Below are 22,073 nucleotides of genomic sequence, written 5' to 3'. Positions count from 1 at the left end.
AGTCTTGCAAAAGCCTCAGAAATGAGACTAAGGAAAAATATTTGATTTGGTTTCACACAGATTGCGTTCACAGTTTTCATTTAATGACAGCTCAGGAGGCTACTCACACATATTTACTGAAACTTTTTATTATTATTATTTCATCTTTACCATCATTTGAACCATGAAATATTCATGCAATAGTGATTAATTCACATTTACTGAGCATCCTAAAGCTTCTTGTCTTCCAAGACAATCCAGTCCTGAGTGGGGTGGGGTCTTCATGGTCGCTATTGGATAACATGCTCCTTAAATAAGAGTAGAGAGTTTTTTAAATGTAATTTTATATTATTTATTTATTTATTATTTATTGAATATTCGAAACATACAATATACTTGCAGTGAAGCCGCTCAACAACTACATCATACCTGTCACGCCTTGGTCTTAGTATTGTGTGTTTTAGTTTATTAGTTAGTCAGTCCAGGGTGTGACATGGGGTTGTTATGTATTGTTTTTTCGTATTGGGGTTTGTAGTGTTTGGTATTGTAGTTGATTAGGGGTGTGTGTGTGTTAATTAGGTTGGCTGCCTGAGGCGGTTCTCAATCGGAGTCAGGTGCTTCTCGTTGTCGCTGATTGGGAACCGTATTTAGGTAGCCTGATTTCGCTTTGTATTTCTTGGATGATTGTTCCTGTCTCTGTGTTAGTTTCACCAGTCAGGCTGTATTAGGTTTCGTTCTGTTTGTTGTTTCTTTTTGTATTTATTAGTTATTCGTGTTAGTTCGTTCGTTTTGTCTTCACTCAATAAACATGAGTAACTTACACGCTGCATTTCGGTCCGACTCTCCTTCAACAACAAAAGAACGCCGTTACAATACCAGTCATCCAACAGATTCCCATTCAGAGCGACACACAGAAACAACCAAGGTCAATGCCCTCCTCAAGGACACGTTGACCGATCTATCACCAGGCCAAACAACGTGAACACGAACCCTCCAAGATCCCCCCCACAGTTCCCTAATAGTTCGAGACCCCTCCCACAGTCCCCCCCAAGGAATATTTTTTTAATGTATTTTTTAAATACAATTAATTCCATTCCCCACCCCAAGAACCCCACCCAATGCACCAACAACCAAGAGAATGGACTAAGGAGAAAAAAGGAAAAGACAGGAGAAAACAGCAAACAACAATGCAAAAAAAATATTATAAAAAAACAACAACAAAGGACATCAAAGACGACTAAAATCATAACAGCAATGCGAACTGTATATGTTTGTGTGTATGTCTGGCACTATTACATGTATGTGTGTGTTCTTGTATGTGTTTATTTGAATGAGAGTGTGTGTATATGCATGTGTAAAAACACCTGCATGGCATCAGCCTCAGGCAAACCGGCATTAGTTGTAAAAACACTGCCAGTTAGTGTCATTCAAATGTTCTTTAGAGTAGAGAGTTGTTTTTATACTGTCAGTATATGGTGAAATTCTAGACACTGCACATGGCACTGTTCAAATGTTGCTTGCCTTTTCCCCTCCCCTCTACTCCTCTCTCTCTTTGGGGTTGAAATGTTAATTGAGGTAGAAAATATTAGTCACTCTTTGGAACAGAGCGTCGCAAAGGAAAATAAAATTGAGAAAAAAACATTGGCTGTGGATTGGTGACAGGTCGAGTGAGAAAGAGAAAATAAAAAAGGAGAAGAGAGAGAGAGAGACAGCGAGAGAGAGAGAGAGAGAGAGAGAGAGAGAGACAGAGAGAGAGAGAGAGAGAGAGAGAGAGAGACAGCGAGACAGTGAGAGAGACAGTGTGTGAGAGAGAGAGAGAGCGAGAGAGAGAGAGAGAGAGAGAGAGAAGAGAAAAGAGAAAAGAGAGAGGGAGGAAAGGAGGGAGGAGAGAGGGACGCCAATAACAACTCGATTTTCATATAGAGGGGTGCAATATCTAAGCCAGACTAAGAAACTAAGCTACACACTATGAAGTCTCAAGTTCACAGTCATTTCTCAAAGTTACTCTTGGGAATCTCCTGGCATTGTAAAATGCTATAATAATGTTACATGATCAATAATATGAATGCCATTTCTAAATGTCCAAATGTCCCAAATTATTGAAGCCAAAGAGATAAAATTACACAGGAAAACAGTTTATTCACTTCAGTATTGCATTCGCCACGTCTGCACTGCGCAAAAACGATGGGCTAAGAGTCAACACCTTGTAATGAGGTTGATATCCAGTCAACAGCCAACTCCTATATATGATTCTATGATACTTATAAGGTAACAACAACCAATCAAAGGTCAATGTCACCAGCTGCACTATTTCCATAATAGATGACATTCAGGAGCTCAACATTATACACTATAGTTGAACATTATAGTTGAACATTATACAGAAAATATTATTTAAAAAGCTTGAGCTAAATTATATATGATTTTCAATGCATATCACTTAGCTAATGTAACAACCAAAACTTGTCAACATGATATAATTGGCTGAACGCTTCTGAATGTCAATTCCCCTGATTAGTGGTATCAAGAGCCTTTTTAGGACAAATATAACCATTTCAAGCTTTAGACTTTGTGTCATCAACTTACATATGAACTGTAAGAACAAATCCATAAAAGTGCTCTCAAGCTGACAGGCATTGCCAGTTGGAGTGAATAAGATGGAGAGCTTGATGTGTCACTCTAACCACAGTCTATAGTCCCGACTCTGCAGCATTAGCCCACACCCCCTTTCCCCCCTATACCCTCCATTAAAACACAGTTACTGTAAACTAGATATATCATCCCATAATCCTTTGCATCTGGAATTTCTTCATGACGTGCATGAGAGATTCGGCTCCTTCGACCACGGGTAGGCTGGCACACACTCCCTAGACGCTGTAATGCCACATGTTAGGTGGGCGGGTGTGGGGGCAAAGGGAGTAGGCACCATCAACAACCCTTTGGGAGAATGGGGAATGACGGAACAACTACACACCACCCCACATCCAATCTTTCAAATTCATACTTTCTGAAACATTAACGTTTTTTTGCAAATCAGAAATATATGTGGTGCGTAACTGTTGATTTGGTCAATTTCTTGCATTTATCCATGACATCTTTATTGTTTCTTGAACATGACACATTTTGGGGGTGTTCACAGTGAGGCTTTGTACATTAAGGGTGGTACCGCACCACAAGTCTCATCCCCCACACACTGGAACATTCTGAGTGGAAAGTCTTGTCCTGGCAGCTCATATGCTGTTGATGGCTGTCGTAGGATTTGCGTGACAAAGGGATGATATGGAGGGAAAGAGGAGGGTTTCGTCTTTTGGGAAGCTACTTTTCGGAAGGCTGTGTTTTGCTGTGTGAGCTTGGAGCTGCAGAGTGTGCTGTCTTCTGTAGGATTCATGCGAATGAACTATGAGTTCTTGAACTTTGACCTTTGACCGGAGAGAAAAAAAGACACCTTTAACTTTTGGTTGTCTGCTTCTTTTGTCTTCCTTTTACAGAATTGTTATTGTATCTCAGCAGATCTTTTTGATGCTTTTGTTTCGCTGAATGTTCTCGAAAAAGCACAGACGTAAACATTTTGGATGCGATTCAACGCAACACAGTCTCTCCAATACAGTGACATATGCGTAATGGTGTCTCTCTAATTCTACGTTAAATCAGGGTAGTTGCTATTGAAAAACAAATAAAATGGTCCCTATGTCAACTGTATGTCATCCCTATGTCTAATTTCCTCAATCATAATGTTGTACTTCTTATTTTCTTCATGACTCTTCAACTCAACTTCTGTCTTGTTTTGGGACCAGAGTATTGTGGGAACCTCTACTTGAGTGAAGTATTCTAGATGATGTATATCGTCATCGGCTGATCTTCTCATGACACTGCCAGACATAACACTCAGCTTTTACACATACACAACAAGGCCAAGAGGTCATGTGTCTTTGAAAAATGGTGTGGACCATCAGAAAACAAAAACAACCCCAGCTAAACACTGTGATGACCAATGATTAACAACTGACAAAAGCATTCAGGGATGGGCAACTAGAGGCCCGTTTTTGTAGACCCACGGAGCAAACTAAAAATAAATAAAAAATGTATATTTTAAACTCAGTCGGGGTCTCAATTTACTGTTGAGAGTGAGAATAGTAGAATTTCGAAATTTAGTCGTGCATCAGATGTTTTTCTCTTGTTATGACAGTCACTTAGGGCCCCAACAAAATGTCACTTAGAGCCGCCAAAAGGCTAGGGCTGGCTCTGACTGCGTGTGTGGGTATGGATATGGGTATGGTTGTGGGTACGCAGACCGGCGAGCCACTGCGGCCCCTCATGATGATTTCAGATTGTGGCCCCCAGCCCCATCACAGTTACCCATCCCTGGTTTAAGTTTATCAACTGGCCACTAGTTCAACTTTTATGGCAAAAGATAAAAGACCAAAAATAATTTATTGAACTCGACCTGTTCTTAACTTTTGACATATCACTTTTGGGTGTCTGTTTCTTTAAAAATGTTATTGAAATCTGTTTGATTCGGTCAGCCTTTTGGATATGATTCAACACAACCCTTCTCAGCAACAGCCTCTTCAATACAGTAACATTCTGTATACTTAATGATGTCTGCCAATCTATGCCACGGTTTGAGTCATAAAACACTTCTCTAACGCTTTGTTAAATCAGAGTAGTTGCAATGGAAAAATAAAACAGAACCTACGTCTGTATGTCAACTCTATTGCCTCACACTTCTCTTCTTCTGCCTCACATACAGGGCCAGACTACCGCATTTGGGGCCCTGGGCCACCGACCTCCAGGGTGAAATAAGCCATGGTGCAGAGAGAAGAATGTGCAGTTTTATAATACTATTCTACACGCTCTGTCATAAGGCTGAGAGAACAGTTTGCAGTTTTAAAGCTAATTTCCAGAAATTCTACACATTTTGCTATCATATGCTATCTAGGGGAAAGGAGGGACACGCACCATATTCTTTTTTTGTCAGGCAATGGGCCCAGGGCCTGTGTGTGAGCAGGGCCGGATTACCGAACGGGCATGCAGGGCACACATATTATCCCCCCCCCCCCAAAGAAAAAGGTTGGGGGGTTGGGCCCCCAAATACCAGATGATTGGGTCAGGAGGTCTACGTGATGGCCACACCTTTTCCTCTACTCCTAGAGAGCAGCTTAGCAGTCTGATAGACCAGAGTTGGGGTGTATGTGTTAGACTCTATCCCTGTAATGTTGGTCATGTGGTTCTGGTGTAGAAAGCTTATGTCATAGGCACTGTCGATAGGGCGACACTGAACAGACTGAAATAGATAACGGAGGGAGAGTTGATAAGGGTACCATGGCAATGATGTTGTTTTGGGCCTTATTAGAACATCAACATGAGCTCTACACATGGCCAAACAGTCAGCCATGGAATATGTGACTTATGGTGTTGTTCAGCTAATACTTGAAGCTAGTTCATGCATGATCATTCAGACCTAATATATCCAAATCAAATCAAATCAAACTGTATTTGTCACATGCGCCGAATACAACAAGTGTAGACCTTACAATGAAATGCTTACTTACAAGCCCTTAACCAACACTGCAGTTCAAGAAGAGTTAAGAAAATATTTACCAAATTAACTTTGGAATGGAGTTTAAAAAAAATAATAATACAAAGTAGCACAATAATATAACAATAACAAGGCTATATACAGGGGGTACCGGTACAGAGTCAGAGTGTGTGGGAGTACAGGTTAGTTGAGATAATTTGTACATGTACAGTAGGTAGGGGTGAAGTGACTATTCATAGATAATAAACAGCGAGTAGCAGCAGTGTACAAAACAAATGGATGCCCTAGACTTGGTGCTCCGGTACCGCTTGCCATGCGGTAGCAGAGAAAACAGTCTATGACTTGGGTGACTGGAGTCTTTGACAATTTTATGGGCTTTCCTCTGACACCGCCTATTATATAGGTCCTGGATGGCAGGAAGCTTGGCCCCAGTGATGTACTGGGCCGTACGCACCACCCTGTCAGGAAGTTCAGAATCCAGTTGCAGAGGGAGGTGTTTAGTCCCAGGGTCCTTAGCTTAGTGATGAGGTTTGTGGGCACTATGGTGTTGAACTGTAGTCAATGAACAGTATTCTCACATAGGTGTTCCTTTTGTCCAGGTGGGAAAAGGCAGTGTGGAGTGTGATTGAGATTGCGTCATCTATGGATCTGTTTAGGCTGTATGCAAATTGGAGTGGGTCTAGGGTATCTGGGAGGATGCTGTTGATGTGAGCCATGACCAGCCTTTCAAAGCACCTCATGGTTACCGACGTGAGTGCTACAGGGCGCTAATCATTTAGGCAGGTTACCTTCGCCTCCTTGTGCACAGGGACTATGGCGCTCTGCTTGAAACATGTAGGTATTACAGACTTGGTCAGGGAGAGGTTGAAAATGTCAGTGAAGACACTTGCCAGTTGGTCCGCGCATGCTTTGAGTACACTTACTGGTAATCCATCTGGCCCCACGGCTTTGTGAATGTTGACCTGTTTAAAGGTCTTGCTCACATTGGCTACCGAGAGTATTATCACACAGTCATCCAGAACAGCTGGTGCTCTTGTGAATGCTTCAGTGTTGCTTGCCTCGATGCGAGCATAAAAGGCATTTAGCTCATCTGGTAGGCTCGCAGCTCGTGTCTGGGGTTCCCTTTGTAGTCCGTAATAGTTTTCAAGCCCTGCCACATCTGATGAGCGTCAGAGCCAGTGTAGTAGGATTCAATCTTAATCCTGTATTGACATTTTGCTTGTTTGATGGTTCGTCTGAGGGCATAGCGGGATTTCTTAAAAGCGTCCAGGTTAGTGTCCTGCTCCTTGAAAGTGGCAGCTCTAGCTTTTAGCTCGATGCAGATGTTGCCTGTAATCCATGGCTTCTAGTTGGGATATGTAAGTACGGTCACTGTGGGGACGACGTTCTCGATGCACTTTTTGATGAAGCCGATGACTGAAGTGGTATACTCCTCAATGCCATTGGATAAACATATTCCCGTCTGTGCTAGAAAACAGTCCTGTAGCGTAGCATCCGCGTTATCTGACCACTTCCGTATTGACCGAGTCACTGGTACTTCCTGCTTAAGTTTTTGTTTGTAAGAGGAATCAGGAGGATACAATTACGGTCAGATTTGCCAAATGGAGGGCGGGGAAGAGCTTCGTATTCATCTCTGTGTGTGGAGTAAAGGTGGTCTACAGTTTCTATTCCTCTGGTTGCACAAAATTTTGTAAAACTGATTTATTAAGTTTGCCTGCATTAAATTCCCCGGCCACTAGGAGCACCGCTTCTGGATGAGCATTTTCTTGTTTGCTTATGGCCTTATAAAGTTGGTTGAGTGCGGTCTTAGTGCCAGCATCGGTCTGTGGTGGTAAATAGACGGCTACGAATAATATAGATGAGAACTCTCTTGGAAGATAGTATGGTCTACAACGTATCATAAGATACTCTATCTCAGGCAAGCAATACCTCAAGACTTCTTTAATATTAGACATCGCGCACCAGCTGTTATTGACAAAAAGACACGCACACCCACCCCTCTAGACGCAGCTTCTTCTCTGTTCTGCCAGATGCATGGAAAATCCCGCCAGCTCTATATTATCCGTGACGCCGTTCAGCTACAACTTGGTGAAACATTAAGATATTACAGTTTTTAATGTCCTGTTGGTAGGATAATCATAATCGTAGGTCATCAATTTTATTTTCAAATGATTGCATGTTAGCAAGTAGAACGGATGGCAGTGGGAGTTTACTCGCCCGCCTACAGATTCTCAGAAGGCAGCCCAGCCTGCTCCCTCTTTTTCTCTGTCTTTTCTTTACGCAAATGACTGGGATTTGGGCCTGTTCCCCCCCAGGGAAAGCAGTATATCCTTCTCATCGGACTCATTAAAGGAAAAAGCTTCTTCCAGTTTGTGGTGAGTAATCGCTGTTCCGATGTCCATGTAAAACGTCAGTCATCCTCTTCGGGGGCGTCATCTTATAGATAAGGTTGGTATCAATGCCTGGCCAACTGAAACGTGTTGTACTGACACTCTGGGAACATATTCTCTCTTGTTGTGTTGGGCATTTGGCCAAGTTGAGGCCTCTCTCTCCAAGTTGAATACATCCCTGCGGCATTGCTCCACAGTGAGGGCTTGTGTGTTCTCGTCTGCAACCAGCTAGCCACACAGTGTAAACTACCTCTAGGGCCGGCACACTCCAGACCATAACCACAGGCAGAGTGACTGTGGTTTCGTTGGTCAGAGAAAGTGTAGGGGTCCTCACAAACACAAACACTCCGGAGTACTCTAGCCAGAATAAAAACAGATGCACGTGTACATGTTCAGTACACCCCAAAACACTCACCTCAGATTTAAAAAAGCACTGTTCAGGGTATAAATAGTATTTTCTATGCAAACTTAACTATATGAAATGGTGGAAAACCTAAAATGGAGGCCCTGGCTGAGGTTTTGGAGGGACATGACCATACAGAGCAGTAATTATATGCGCCGTAATGTACTGGGATCATAATGTATGCAGAGACACTTGGGCTTCTTGTAAATAAAAAAGGCTTTCCACAAGCCTTAACCAGAAAACACAGGCTTGAAGAACACGGTAGAAAGACCACACCGTTGGCATTATTGTGAGACCATCGCTTAGAAGGCTCCAGTAAGAGTTCAGGATTCTGAACATGTAATTACCATAGAATCAAGTGGTATTATTTTAGAGACCATATGTAATTACCATAGAATCAAGTGGTATTATTCGGGAGACCCCATGCATGTACAGTGAGCTTTCATAGTGAATGAACCTCCATGCTGGAGACAAGCTGTTTAGTACAGTTTAGTTGGTATAAAAGAACAATCCACTAATGGTATAATCCCATTCATAACCGAATCCTCCGCTGTAGATTCATATTTACCATAATTATCCTCAGGAAATACTGTAACATCCTGACATACAGGCCTTGAATAACGAAACAATAAATATCTACATCATTTGAGATTTTCACAATTACACAATTTGTGTTATGACTTCTAGACATCCTGATAATCATAACCATTGAAACATTCACAGGAATGCTGATTTTTCTTACTTGCTTGTTCAGAACTACCCCTTCCTTTGCTCTTCCTGCCATACCCCGTAGTAAAATCCCCTCTCCTACTACAATATGGTGGTGACATTACAACAGGACGTTCCCTACAGTCTGAAGGTCTCTGTGGTGCCCTGGACCCCACAAGCCTATTGTTATACCACCCGTTGAGTCACTTCACACATGATGCCATGATCAGAAAAGGCCTTGGCGCCTGACAGTGAAGAGTTATGAGTCTGTAAGGTGTGAAGTTTTTTTTTTTGAGAACGAGAAAAAGGGGTTATAAACTCGGATATCAGTCAAACCTCTACACATCACCCTCCTCATGATGTCGGAGTACACATACACTACCGTTCAAAAGTTTGGGTTCACTTAGAAATGTCCTTGTTTCTGAAAGAAAAGCCCATTTTTGGTCCATTAAAATAATATAAAATTGAGTGTGTCATTGTTCATGTTGTAAATGACTATTTTAGCTGTTTTTTTAATGGAATATCTACATAGGCGTACAGAGGCCCATTATCAGCAACCATCACTCCTGTGTTCCAATGGCACGTTGGGTGAGCTTATCCAAGTTTATCATTTTAAAAGGCTAATTGATCATTAGAAAAACCTTTTGCAATTATGTTAGCACAGCTGAAAACTTTTGTGCTGATTAAAGAAGCAGTAAAAGTACCCACAAAACACCAGTCTCAACGTCAACAGTGAAGAGGTGACTCCGGGGTGCTGGCCTTATAGGCAGAGTTCCTCTGTCCAGTGTCTGTGTTCTTTGGCCCATCTTATTCTTTTCTTATTATTGGCCAGTCTGAGATATGGCTTTTCTTTGCAACTCTGCCTAGAAGGCCAGCATCCCGGAGTTGCCTCTTACTGTTGACATTGAGACTGGTGTTTTGCGGGTACTATTTAATGAAGCTGCAAGTTGAGGATTTCAGAAGGGTCTGTTTCTCAAACTAAACACTGTAATGTACTTGTCCTCTTGTTCAGTTGTGCACCGGGGCCTCCCACTCCTCTTTCTATTCTTGTTAGGGCCAGTTTGCACTGTTCTGTGAAGGGAGTAGTACACAGTGCTGTACGAGATCTTCAGTTTCTCTTCAGCAATTTCTCACATGGAAGAGCCTTCATTTCTCAGAACAAGAATAGACTGATGAGTTTCAGAAGAAAGTGCTTTGTTTCTGACCATTTTGAGCCTGTAATCAAACCCACAAATGCGGATGCTCAGAATACTCAACTAGTCTAAAGGTTAATTTTTTTGCTTCCTTAAACAGAAAAACAGTTTTTCAGCTGTGCTAACATAATTGCAAAAGGGTTTTCTAATTGTCACTTGTGCTCCCCCTCCAGCCTCTAGGTCACCAGGCTGCCCGTTATGGCGCACATCTGTCACCATTGTAACACACACCTGCGCGTCATCACTCACCTGGACTCACTTCCTTGATTACCTGCCCTATATATGTCACTCCCTTTAGTTCCTTCCCCAGGTCTCATTGTTTCCTGTCTGTGCGTTGTTCGTGTTTCTTGTTTCACAACATGAACAATGTCTATACTGTATTTCTGATCAATTTGATGTTATTTTAATGGACAAACAAATAGCTTTTCTTTCAAAAACAAGAACATTTCTAAGTGACCCCAAACTTTTGAACGGTAGTGTATAAATGTATGTAATTCCATAAACAAAAGTGGACTTCATCATAAGGAATGCACATGGTACTTTATAAATACAAGTGATTGTCATATACAGTCGTGGCCAAAGGTTTTGAGAATGACACAAGTATACATTTTCACAAAGTTTGCTGCTTCAGTGTCTTTAGATATATTTGTCAGATGTGACTATGGAATACTGAAGTATAATTACAAGCATTTCATAAGTGTCAAAGGCTTTTATTGACAATTACATGAAGTTGATGCAATGAGTCAATATTTGCAGTGTTGACCCTTCTTTTCAAGACCTCTGCAATCCGCCCTGGCATGCTGTCAATGAACTTCTGGGCCACATCCTGACTGATGGCAGCCCATTCTTGCTTAATCACTGTTTAGAGATTGTCAGAATTTGTGGGGTGTTGTTTGTCCACCCGCCTCTTGAGGATTGACCACAAGTTCTCAATGGGATTAAGGTCTGGGGAGTTTCCTGGCCATGGACCCAAAATATCGATGTTTTGTTCCCCGAGCCACTTAGTTATCACTTTTGCCTTATGGCAAGGTGCTCCATCATGCTGGAAAAGGCATTGTTCATCCCAAACTGTTCCTGGATGGTTGGGAGAAGTTCTCTGAGGATGTGTTGGATGTGTTGGTACCATTGGTATTCATGGCTGTGTCCTGAGGCAAAATTGTGAGAGAGCCCACTCCCTTGGCTGAAAAGCAACCCCACACATGAATGGTCTCAGGATGCTTTACTGTTGGCATGACACAGGACTGATGGTAGTGCTCATCTTGTCTTCTCCAGACAAGCTTTTTTCCAGATGCCCCAAACAATCGGAAAGGGGATTCATCCGAGAAAATGACTTTACCCCAGTCCTCAGCAGTCCAATCCCTGTACCTTTTGCAGAATATCAGTCTGTCCCTTATGTTTTTCCTGGAGAGAAGTGGCTTCTTTGCTGCCCTTCTTGACACCAGGCCATCCTCCAAAAGTCTTTGCCTAACTGTGTGTGCAGATGCACTCACACCTGCCTGCTGCCATTCCTGAGCAAGCTCTGTACTGGTGGTGCCCCGATCCCGCAGCTGAATCAACTTTAGGAGACGGTCCTGGCACTTGCTGGACTTTCTTGGGCGCCCTGAAGCCTTTTTCACAACAATTGAACCTCTCCCTTGAACTTCTTAATGAGCCGATAAATGGTTGACAATGATGACAGAACGTGTTTCCTTGCAGGTAATCATGTTTGACAGAGGAAGAACAATGATCCCAAGCACCACCCTCCTGTTGAAGCTTCCAGTCTGTTATTCGAACTCAATCAGCATGACAGAGTGATCTCCTGAGCCTTGTCTCAGTCGGTAGAGCATGGCGCACTCACACCTGTGTTAATGAGAGAATCACTGACAAAAGCGTCTGATGTATATTATATATTATATTATGTCAGCTGGTCCTTTTGTGGCAGGCCTGAAATGCAGTGGAAATGTTTTTGGGGGATTCAGTTCATTTGCATGGCAAAGAGGGACTTTGCAATTAATTTCAATTCATCTGATCACTCATCATAACATTCTGGAGTATTGCAAATTGCCATCATACAAACTGAGACTTTGTGAAAATTAATATTTGTGTCATTCTCAAAACCTTTGGCCACGACTGTACTCAAGGCTGGACGTCAAGCATAGACAAAGAACAGCTTAACATACTTACACAAATACACTGGATGGACAGCCAGTGACAACAATAATATAGCTACTATGACCACCGCCAATTTGGGTTTGACACTGCAGATTGCAGTCTTTCATTATTCCTCGAAAATATCCTCTACCACTCTGATGTGTCCCACATCATGTCTATTTTTCCAACATTTACACAACAACGTCAATCTAATTTCCCCAATCATTATTTGATTCTCCATGTTCTTTTTCTTCATGTTGTCTCTTTAACTCAACTTCTGTCTTGCTTATGGACCAGAGTATTGTGGGAACCTCTACTTGAGTGAAGTATTTTAGATGATGTGTATCGTCCTCGGCTGAACTTCTCATGACACTGCCAGACATAACACTCAGCTTGTCATCCATTTTTGTTTTCTTCTGGTTTCTTCCAACATACACAACAAGACCGAGAGGTCACAAGCCTTTGAAATTTTAAGTGCACCATCAGAAAACAAAAAACACCCGGCAAAAGCACTTGTGTCTAAACTCATCAACTAGCCACAAGTTCAACCTTTATGTCAAAAGATAACAAGACCAAAAGAGAGCAATAATGTTATCTGGACCTGCTTCTATGGTCCTCAAATGATGTTTGAGGACCATAGAAGTACTGTTACGAAATCAATTCTCCTCCTTATGATCACCCAAGTCTAGAAAAGTCATGCCTGTTCTATGACCACACCATAGTCTGAAACTGTGCATATCTGGATTTACTACACTGGAGGTGGCATATTCAAAAACACTCTCTGCCTCTCCTACTTCCTCAATTTTGCGGTCTGTCAATCAATACCCAATTAATCGTTGGCCGTAGAGCAGCACTGATACAGTATTCCAATAATGTTTTGTTCTGTATTTTCTCACTAAGGGAAACAGCCAAGCATAATGTACTCTAACAAAAGGAAATGCTGAACTGATGTGGAGAGCAAATATTGCCTGGCCATCAAAGAAACCTTGCTTCCACATAAACACAGATGTGCACACACAGAGACCAACAGTGACTTCATGGAGGGCCTCACATGCCCTCCCTCACAACAAGTGTGTGCACGCACAGAGACCAACAGTGACTTCATGGAGGGCCTCACATGCCCTCCCTCACAACAAGTGTGTGCACGCACAGAGACCAACAGTGACTTCATGGAGGGCCTCACATGCCCTCCCTCACAACAAGTGTGTGCACGCACACTTTCCATCTCTATCCACTATCCCCTTTCCCTTGGTTGAATCCCATGCAGATTTCATACTACTAGTCCCAGATGTTTGATGCAGTCCCCTCTCCAGTGGCAAGGTGTGGTAGCAACCCCCTTCTGCCTTGGCTAACACTAAAGCAAACGGAACCATGGTCTCAACAGGACACACAGCGGCCCTGATAGGTACAGTAACACAGATTTGGATGTTACAGTATACCTTAGTTTAAGTATTTCTACAATACAGTCATTGTAATTCCTAATGTATAGGTTTTGGTGCAATGCAGATCTTTAGAAACTCTAAAGACATCCCAAGGAATAAACAAAGATTTTCCACATTTAGTGTAACATACACTGATCCTTCAGAATCCCATGGTTGAAGATCTGATTCAGTGTCCTCTTCAATAACACATGGTTCAAGCACCACACATTTCATGCCATGGGCATTTAGCTTTAAAGGCCTAATGAAGCCATTTTATATCAATATTAAATCATTTCTTGGTAACAATTACCAACAAGTACCTTGCTGTAATAGATTTCCATTCAAATGGGCAAAATTGTATTTAAGCAAAAAACTATCTCTCAAGCAAAACATTTGCTAGGACTGTCTGGGAATGCTCCGAGTGGGAAGGGGAAAACTGAAAACTAGCTGTTATTGGCAGAGAGGTTTAGAACTCTCTTTGTTATTGGTCAATTAACCAATTTACCCCATGTCGCCATGGAAAGCCGAAACTCCTTCCCATGCAAACCTGCTAATTAGAAGGTCCTGGGTATATTGTATTTTCAACCAGCAACTATCAGGAAATACCACGGATCACATTTGTTCATACTTTTACATTGTTCGTTTCATCAGCTCTTGTACAATATGATACAAAACAGAAGTTTGACTGCACTGGGCCTTCACATTTTTGTTTTTACTTCACAGTTCCATGAAACTGAGAGCAATTTACGATAACAGACTATGACCACGCAGCATCTGCTTTCGATTAAGACAACACTTCTAATGTAACTGGCTGACAAGTTTATTTGCAGTCAGTGAGACAGGCGCGAGCTGTAACCCATTTGGGTAGCTGTTGGTATATATTTGCTCTGTTGCTGTTGTTGTTTTTCATCTTCTTTAAATTTACAGGATGAGTTCTGGGCTCCATTTCCTGTTCGGGGAGTAATAATGGTGTCCCATCTGTTTATTTATTTACCTCATGTACCCCCTAAATGTAAAAAGCCTGCAGGGTATGTGGTTAGGTCATTATGCATAATGCATGAAGAGACATAGACCTAAACACATGCAGGCAGATGTGCATCTACAGACTTGCCCTCTGTCTGCATTATGGCTGAATGACTGCACATCAGAAAGGTACTGTGACATGCTAGCAAAAAGAACTCAATGGGACAGTAACCAGGGAAAGAACTAAGAGTGGGATGCATATCATAAGGTACTTGTCTCTTTCTTTCTCTATCTCTACTACCTCTCTGTTTTTCCAGGAAGTTCAGTCTGGGCCAGTAAATTCCTCTCAGTTAAACCCAATAGATTTACTGGCCTGCCTCTGGCCTTCGGTGCACTGCCTTTGGAGGACGAGGAGGAAATCTGCTCCTTATTAATGTGATTCTTTTATCGCAGCTTTTTCTTCACAGAACCAAAATATATCCCTCGTTCTGAGCATTTGGAAGTCAAAGACCAAACTCATTTTTTTATTTTGTCACTTTAGAACTTGAGCCACGTGTGCTACCCTGAAGGTGAACCCTTAGAAATGTTCCTATCCTTTGTCTTTGCGACTATGCTTTTCGCAGCTGTGGTGCTGTAACCAATTTCGAGACCTATAGGTGGCAGCATTACTTTTTTCACTTTGGCTCCAAAACATAAAAGTGATACATTCACCAAAGAGTAAGAGGAAAATACAGCCATGTGGTCATTATGCATTCAAAATGTAATCATATGATAAAACAAATGCTTTGTGTCACACCTGCAGATCTGCTCGACAGGACAGGAAGGCAGGGGGCGACCTGGAAACAAGGGCCAGATGCACACTACCGCCACCACAAAGGACGTCCTGGGCAAATAACGCGGGGGGCAGGCAAGGAAGGAGAGGGGCAAGGAGCATCCCTTCCACTTTGGGTATGATCTTAGCCAATCAAGGACACGGCAAACAAATGTAACACTATTTTTCTGTGTGCAAAGTGGGAACTAATCAGTAGAGATCTGAACGTATGTAAAAAATAAATAAATAAATAAGTTCAAGTGGAAATGCAGCATCCACTAATGGTAGCCTAACAACTAATAACTATAAATGGCTATAGCTGTGAGTAGGTACCAAGTAATTTCCTTGTAGTTAACACACTGTAAAAGTAAGTGTTCCTGCTTCTTCCTTTCCTTCAGCACTACATCAAAAGCATCCTTTAAATGGGGTCATCTTGATCATATAGGTCATTCTACCATTTAAAAAAAGATGGCTCAATATGGACTCTACTAACTCATGTGCTCGCTCACCTCTTATAAAACACAGGGGCCAAGCTGTCTCTTCACGCAAATAGTTTGTTTGTTCTGCTCTGTTTATCTGCCAGGGTGCAAAAAGAAAACGAAGTTAAAACATCCCCAGTCTCCCAAACCCCCACAAGTCCACATTCTCATAGCTCTTTCCCTCGCTCATCGCTGTGGAGCGCAGGGAGACAGAACTAGGACAAACAATAGGAAGCAGATAGGAAACATCTTGCCTGTAAACCCAGGTCTGCATCCCAACCTTCCCTTCCTCTGACAAGTAAACACAACTGAGGAGGGATTCTGGCAGGTAAAACAAAAACGATCCTCTACCAACACCATCATACCCATCCTGGCATTGCTGTACCCAGAGTTTCCAAGAGCAAATCCATTGGGACACTAACATAGTCTGTTGTTTTGAATAATGGTGATGTTGACGAGGGATACTCTCTCATTCTGCATTTCTCTGTGACTAACTCTCCCTTTTATTACCTGACCTGAATAATGGAAATGTTTGTGAGTGGAGGGGATCTCATAAAATGCGTGATGGAGAGCCATGGAGTCACTGCTCCACACAGCTGGTGGACGACTGGGTTGGCTGTAGGTCAGGAACTGGGAAAAACATCAAGTGGGGCTCTACCAATACATGTCACTGGGGTGCCAAGCATGACATAACAGTTCTTTATTTTAGCATTCAGAATTCACATTATATTATAAATATGACATCTTATCCAACAGTTGAGAAAAGAAATGGCTCTTGCTTCATTTACATAAATGACCTCACACCAGCTGCGGAAAGAAACGAAGAGTGGAAAAAGCACAGCCATTTTCTCAAGACGGCCTGAGAAAGCAATGAGACGTTAAAGGGAATACATTTCCTCCCTCCACAGCTCAGGTTTCTGTTTGCTACAGCCTTCCTCTATAGACACCGCATGAAACGAGAGGCACCAGAACAGGCCCCCAAATCTTAATTACACGTCTCCACCACCCCCTCCACAATACCACCCTCCCTACCCAACATCACCCACCCACCCAACCAACCAACAACACAAGCAGCTTCAAAGACACTCACCACAGTACAAGTACTCTGTGGTCACTCCATTAGCCCTTTCCAGTCCCCTCCCCCCCGATCCTCTATCCAACTGTTCTTTATGAAAGTTTATTTGAGCCAGAGCCTATAGTAACTGTCCATGTTCCACAGCAAAACCGGTCCAAAACCACGTCTTGCATGGCTGCAGTCGTATCTGCTCCAAATGATCTGCACGGCTGCAGAGCATATGGAGTTGAGACTTATACAATCATGTCATAGGAATGTTACATCTCTGTCACCTTCTTTTGAACGTGCCATTGCTTTTTGCTGTTTTCCATTACGATGATTTATCTGCACAAAAGACTGAAAAGACAAGATTGACCAATCATCAAATCAAGTCGAGTACTAATTTTAATATTGACAATCACTTTGGCAGGGAAAGAAATCCTTGGGAGGTTTATGAATCAACTGGGAGTTTGCTGTGTAGATTTGACAACATTAAATCTGCCAGACTATGATGTCAAAAAACCTCGTAAGAACCTCCCAGGCCCTCTGTACAGTACAACCATTAATCCACCTTCTATATAAACAATGTTTTGAGTCCATAAAGTGACATGTTTGGATAAAGAACAAGCAACGATCCACAACTACAATCTCAACTCAATAACAACACACAAATGGTGTGTGGCCTGGTATAAACCTTTCATGAAAAGCCCTAGCTTTCAAAAGAAAACACATAGAGACCCAGTGTACTCTGTGGCGTTACAATAAACCTTTATAAACAGAGGGTTTCTGCCATTTGGAAGATCAAATTAACGTGAAGTAAATATACTGTAACTACCTCATCTCTACTCGTCCTATTTCTACCTCGGCTCTGGTGTGTCTGGCCAGTGTCATCCCAAACCAAAACATATCCGATAGCTCACCAGACCTCCATACTTCACCTCTTGGATGGAGAAACAGATGGTCATAGAAGGCCAGTCTGAGGAGAGCAATGGAGAAACTCCAGCTGTTTGATTGAAGAGAGGAATCTGTAGTTAGACCACAGACAGAAAAGAGATCACCAAATCTTCATACAGTACTGACTGATGGCAGTAACAGTCTTTAGACAAACAGACACGTATCCAAGAGGTGTACTGTAATTATGCAGAGCAGTATGTATGGACATCAGACAGAAAAATCCACACGGAATCTCGATTTATCCACTGGGCACACGCTGGTTTTATTAATTATGTTTCCACGTCAAACATCTGCTATCTGAGCAGCTAACCGATCGCTGCAGCTGTACACAGTCCATCGGTAAATAGCCCACCCAATTTACCTACCTCATCCCCATACTGTTTATATTTATTTACTTTTCTGCTCTATTGCACACCAGTATCTCTACCTGCACATGACCATCTGATCGTTTATCACTCCAGTGTTAATCTGCAAAATTGTAACTATCCGCCTACCTCCTCATGCCTTTTGCACACAATGTATATAGACTCCTTTTTTCTTTCTACTGTGTTATTGACTTGTTTACTGTTTACTCCATGTGTAACTCTGTGTTGTTGTCTGTTCACACTGCTATGGTTTATCTTGGCCAGGTCGCAGTTGTAAATGAGAACTTGTTCTCAACTAGCCTACCTGGTTAAATAAAGGTGAAATTAAAAATGTAAAAATAAACAAAATAAAATTTCAATGAAATGGTAGTGAACCAACGTGGAATAGATGTTGAATTGACATCTGTGCCCAGTGGGTATCTACTTTTGTAAAGAGGTCAGCATACTACAGAATAATATCAACGTGTTTTCCTGAGGATTTTGGTGAGCTGTCTTAAAGACCACAGTAGATGGGAGTTTAGGTGCTGTCAGGTCCAGGTGGCAGCGGCTTACTGTGTAAATCACATATCCTATCTTTCCTTTCCAGGTGTTGAGTGTTAAAGTGTTTCTATGTGCAACAGCGCCAGGTTCTCCCAAGAGCCTCCATTCACAAGATCTCTTTGGGTACTACACTGGAGGATTTTAGGCCAGTTCGCAGTCCTAAGGTAAAGCTGGGTGAAAAACAAAGACATATAGCTTACCTTTATAGCAATAAGAAATAGCCATACAAAGACTACAGTTGAAGTCGGAAGTTTACATACACCTTAGTCAATTACATTTAAACACAGTTTTTCCACAATTCCTGACATTTAATCCAAATAAAAATCCCCTGTCTTAGGTCAGTTAGGATCACCACTTATTTTAATAATGTGAAATGTCAGAATAATAGTAGAGAGAATTATTTATTTCAGCTTTTATTTCTTTCATCACATTCCCAGTTGGTCAGAAATTTACATACACTCAATTAGTATTTGGTAGCATTGCCTTTAACTTGTTTAACTTGGGTCAAATGTTTCGGGTAGTCTTCCACAAGCTTCCCTCAATAAGTTGGGTGAATATTGGCCCATTCCTCCTGACAGAGATGGTGTAACTGAGTCAGGTTTGTAAGCCTCCTTGCTCGCACATGCTTTTTCAGGTCTGCCCACAAATTTTCTAGAGGATTGAGGTCAGGTCTTTGTGATCACCACTCCAATACCTTGACTTTGTTGTCCTTAAGCCATTTTGCCACAACTATGCTTTCAAATTTGCTTGAGGTCATTGTCCGTTTGGAAGACCCATTTGCAACCAAGCTTTAACTTCCTGACTGATGTCTTTAGATGTTGCTTCAATATATCCACATAATTTTTCTTCTTCATGATGCCATCTATTTTGTGAAGTGCACCAGTCCCTCCTGCAGCAAAGCACCCCCACAACATGATGCTGCCACCCCCGTGCTTCACGGTTGGGATGGTGTTCTTCAGCTTGCAGGCCTCCTCCTTTTTCCTCCAAACATAATGATGGTCATTATGGCCAAACAGCTATATTTTTATTTCATCAGACCAAAGGACATTTCTCCAAAAAGTATGTTCTTTGTCCCCATGTGCTGTTGCAAACCGTAGTCTGGCTTTTTTATGGCTGTTTTGGAGCAGTGGCTTCTTCCTTGCTGAGCGGCTTTTCAGGTTATGTGATATAGGACTCGTTTTACTGTGGATATAGATACTTTTGTACCTGTTTCCTCCAGCATCTTCACGAGGTCCTTTTCTGTTGTTCTGGGATTTTAGCACCAAAGTACATTCATCTCTAGGAGACAGAACACGTCCCATGGTGTTTATACTTGCGTACTATTGTTTGTACAGATGAATGTGGTACCTTCAGGCATTTGGAAATTGCTCCCACGGATGAACCAGACTTGTGGAGGTTTAAGGTCTTGGCCGATTTCTTTTGATTTTCCTGTGATGACAAGCAAAAAGCACTGAGTTTGAAGGTAAGCCTTGAAATACATCCACAGGTACACCTCCAATAGACTCAAATGATGTCAATTAGCCTATCAGAAGCTTCTAAAACCATGACATCGTTTTCTGGAATTTTCCAAGCTGTTTAAAGGCACAATCAACTTAGTGTATGTAAACTTCTGACCCACTGGAATTGTAATTCAGTGAATTATAAGCTAAATAATCTGTCTGTAAACAATTGTTGGAAACATTACTTGTGTCATGCACAAAGTAGATGTCCTAACCAACTTGCCAAAACTATAGTTTGCTAACAAGAAATGTGTGGAGTGGTTGAAAAACGAGTTTTAATGACTCCAACCTAAGTGTATGTAAACTTACGACTTCAACTTTATATGTGTCATCCAAAGAGGAAATATGCTCCACATAGATATGAAAGCCACTGGGTGAGACAGATCCGCCAGATCCATCTCCACGTTTCGTTGCCCTATGATTGTCCTATTTGGTATGTTTCCAATTTGACAGACGACATATGGAAGAGTTGAAAGTTGACTCAGTCACTCAGGCCGTGTCACAATGTGTCGAACACTGCGAGAAGTGACAACCACCTCATCTCCACGTTTCATTGCCATTAGTCATAACCCCTGCCTTGCCACAACATAGGCCTCAAGATCAATTAAGATCTTGGAATACCCCAGAGGCACATAATAAAATAAAAGTGGCAACCTCTTTGAAACAACTTGAACCCTAAACCAATCAACTGCAAGCCTGATCAAACAATACACATTAAGATGGCACTCTATGATAGTCAGGTCATGCTTTGCATACAAGACAATAGGCTAATCATTTTAACAAAATATGAATTGACCCGGTTTAGTTATGAAGACTGAGGATATTGCTATGCCCCAGAAAACATTAATGACAAGAAATAATCACATAATCGGCACTCCAAATACAAATGTTCAGTATTCACGTGTTATTTTCTATCTACTAATATACATGGTAATAAGCAGGCATGTCAAGATGTACTACTTACTGTGTGTGCTGTACTTCAGTGAAAAGAGCAAGACAACAGTATGGGAGAGAATTAAAAAAATCATACAGATCTAAATATGACCGCTACAGTTTGAATAATCTGCAAATAATCAGGCATAATCATAATCTTGGTTTTACAATAGAGACTTTATCGTTTGTTTTCTAAACGCATATGTTTTCTGTACTCACCTGGGTGAAAAGCATTTGTTGTTAATCCACTGTATTTGCGATCTCAAAGTAGGCTACCTCAAGATATTATAACAAATTTCCAGCGGTGAAAAATGAGTTCCAGATGAAGTCAGTGAAGAAAGAGCAGTAGCATAACTTCACAACTTCAGTGCATTGGTTTCAGCCGCATCCATCGGGGGAGGGTCTGTCGTCGCAGATTGTGGATTGAGAGGAGAGGCAAGTAGCGAATTGAAAAACTGTGACAGGAAAGAAGAACGAGAGAAGAGAGAGAGAGAAAGAGAGAGAGAGAAAGAGAGAGAGAGAGGGGAGAGAAAGAGAGAGAGAGAAGAGAAAGAGAAAGAGAAGTATAGAATAGTAAATATTTGATTTAAATTAGACTTTTCACAATAAACAAAAACGAAATTGTAAAATCGATTTATTATCTCGTTGAAGGCCTAAATTATTTGGTTAGTACATTTTCAGTGGGATTGAACTAATACAGTAGGTGATCACG

General features: G+C 41.7%; 1 protein-coding gene across 2 annotated transcripts in view; it reads right to left on the bottom strand.

Annotated features, from left to right (window-relative positions):
- The window catches only part of LOC135522258 (platelet endothelial aggregation receptor 1-like), a 39,862-nt gene extending 18,066 nt beyond the window's left edge, over positions 1-21,796 (bottom strand). Inside the window, exons 1-2 of one of the 2 annotated variants that reach the window (XM_064948346.1) lie at positions 21,581-21,796; positions 18,009-18,095 (exon numbers count right to left, since the gene is read on the bottom strand). The gene's annotated coding sequence lies outside the window, so the exon portion shown is untranslated. The remainder of the gene's footprint in view (positions 1-18,008; positions 18,096-21,580) is intronic. The other variant, XM_064948345.1, reaches the window with a different exon arrangement.
- Positions 21,797-22,073: the final 277 nt, after the last annotated feature.

This window comes from Oncorhynchus masou, chromosome 30 (assembly GCF_036934945.1).
Source record: "Oncorhynchus masou masou isolate Uvic2021 chromosome 30, UVic_Omas_1.1, whole genome shotgun sequence".
NCBI classification, from domain to species: domain Eukaryota; kingdom Metazoa; phylum Chordata; class Actinopteri; order Salmoniformes; family Salmonidae; genus Oncorhynchus; species Oncorhynchus masou.
The sequence above is the reverse complement of the archived record's forward strand: the minus strand, read 5'-3'. Positions and strand labels throughout refer to the sequence as shown.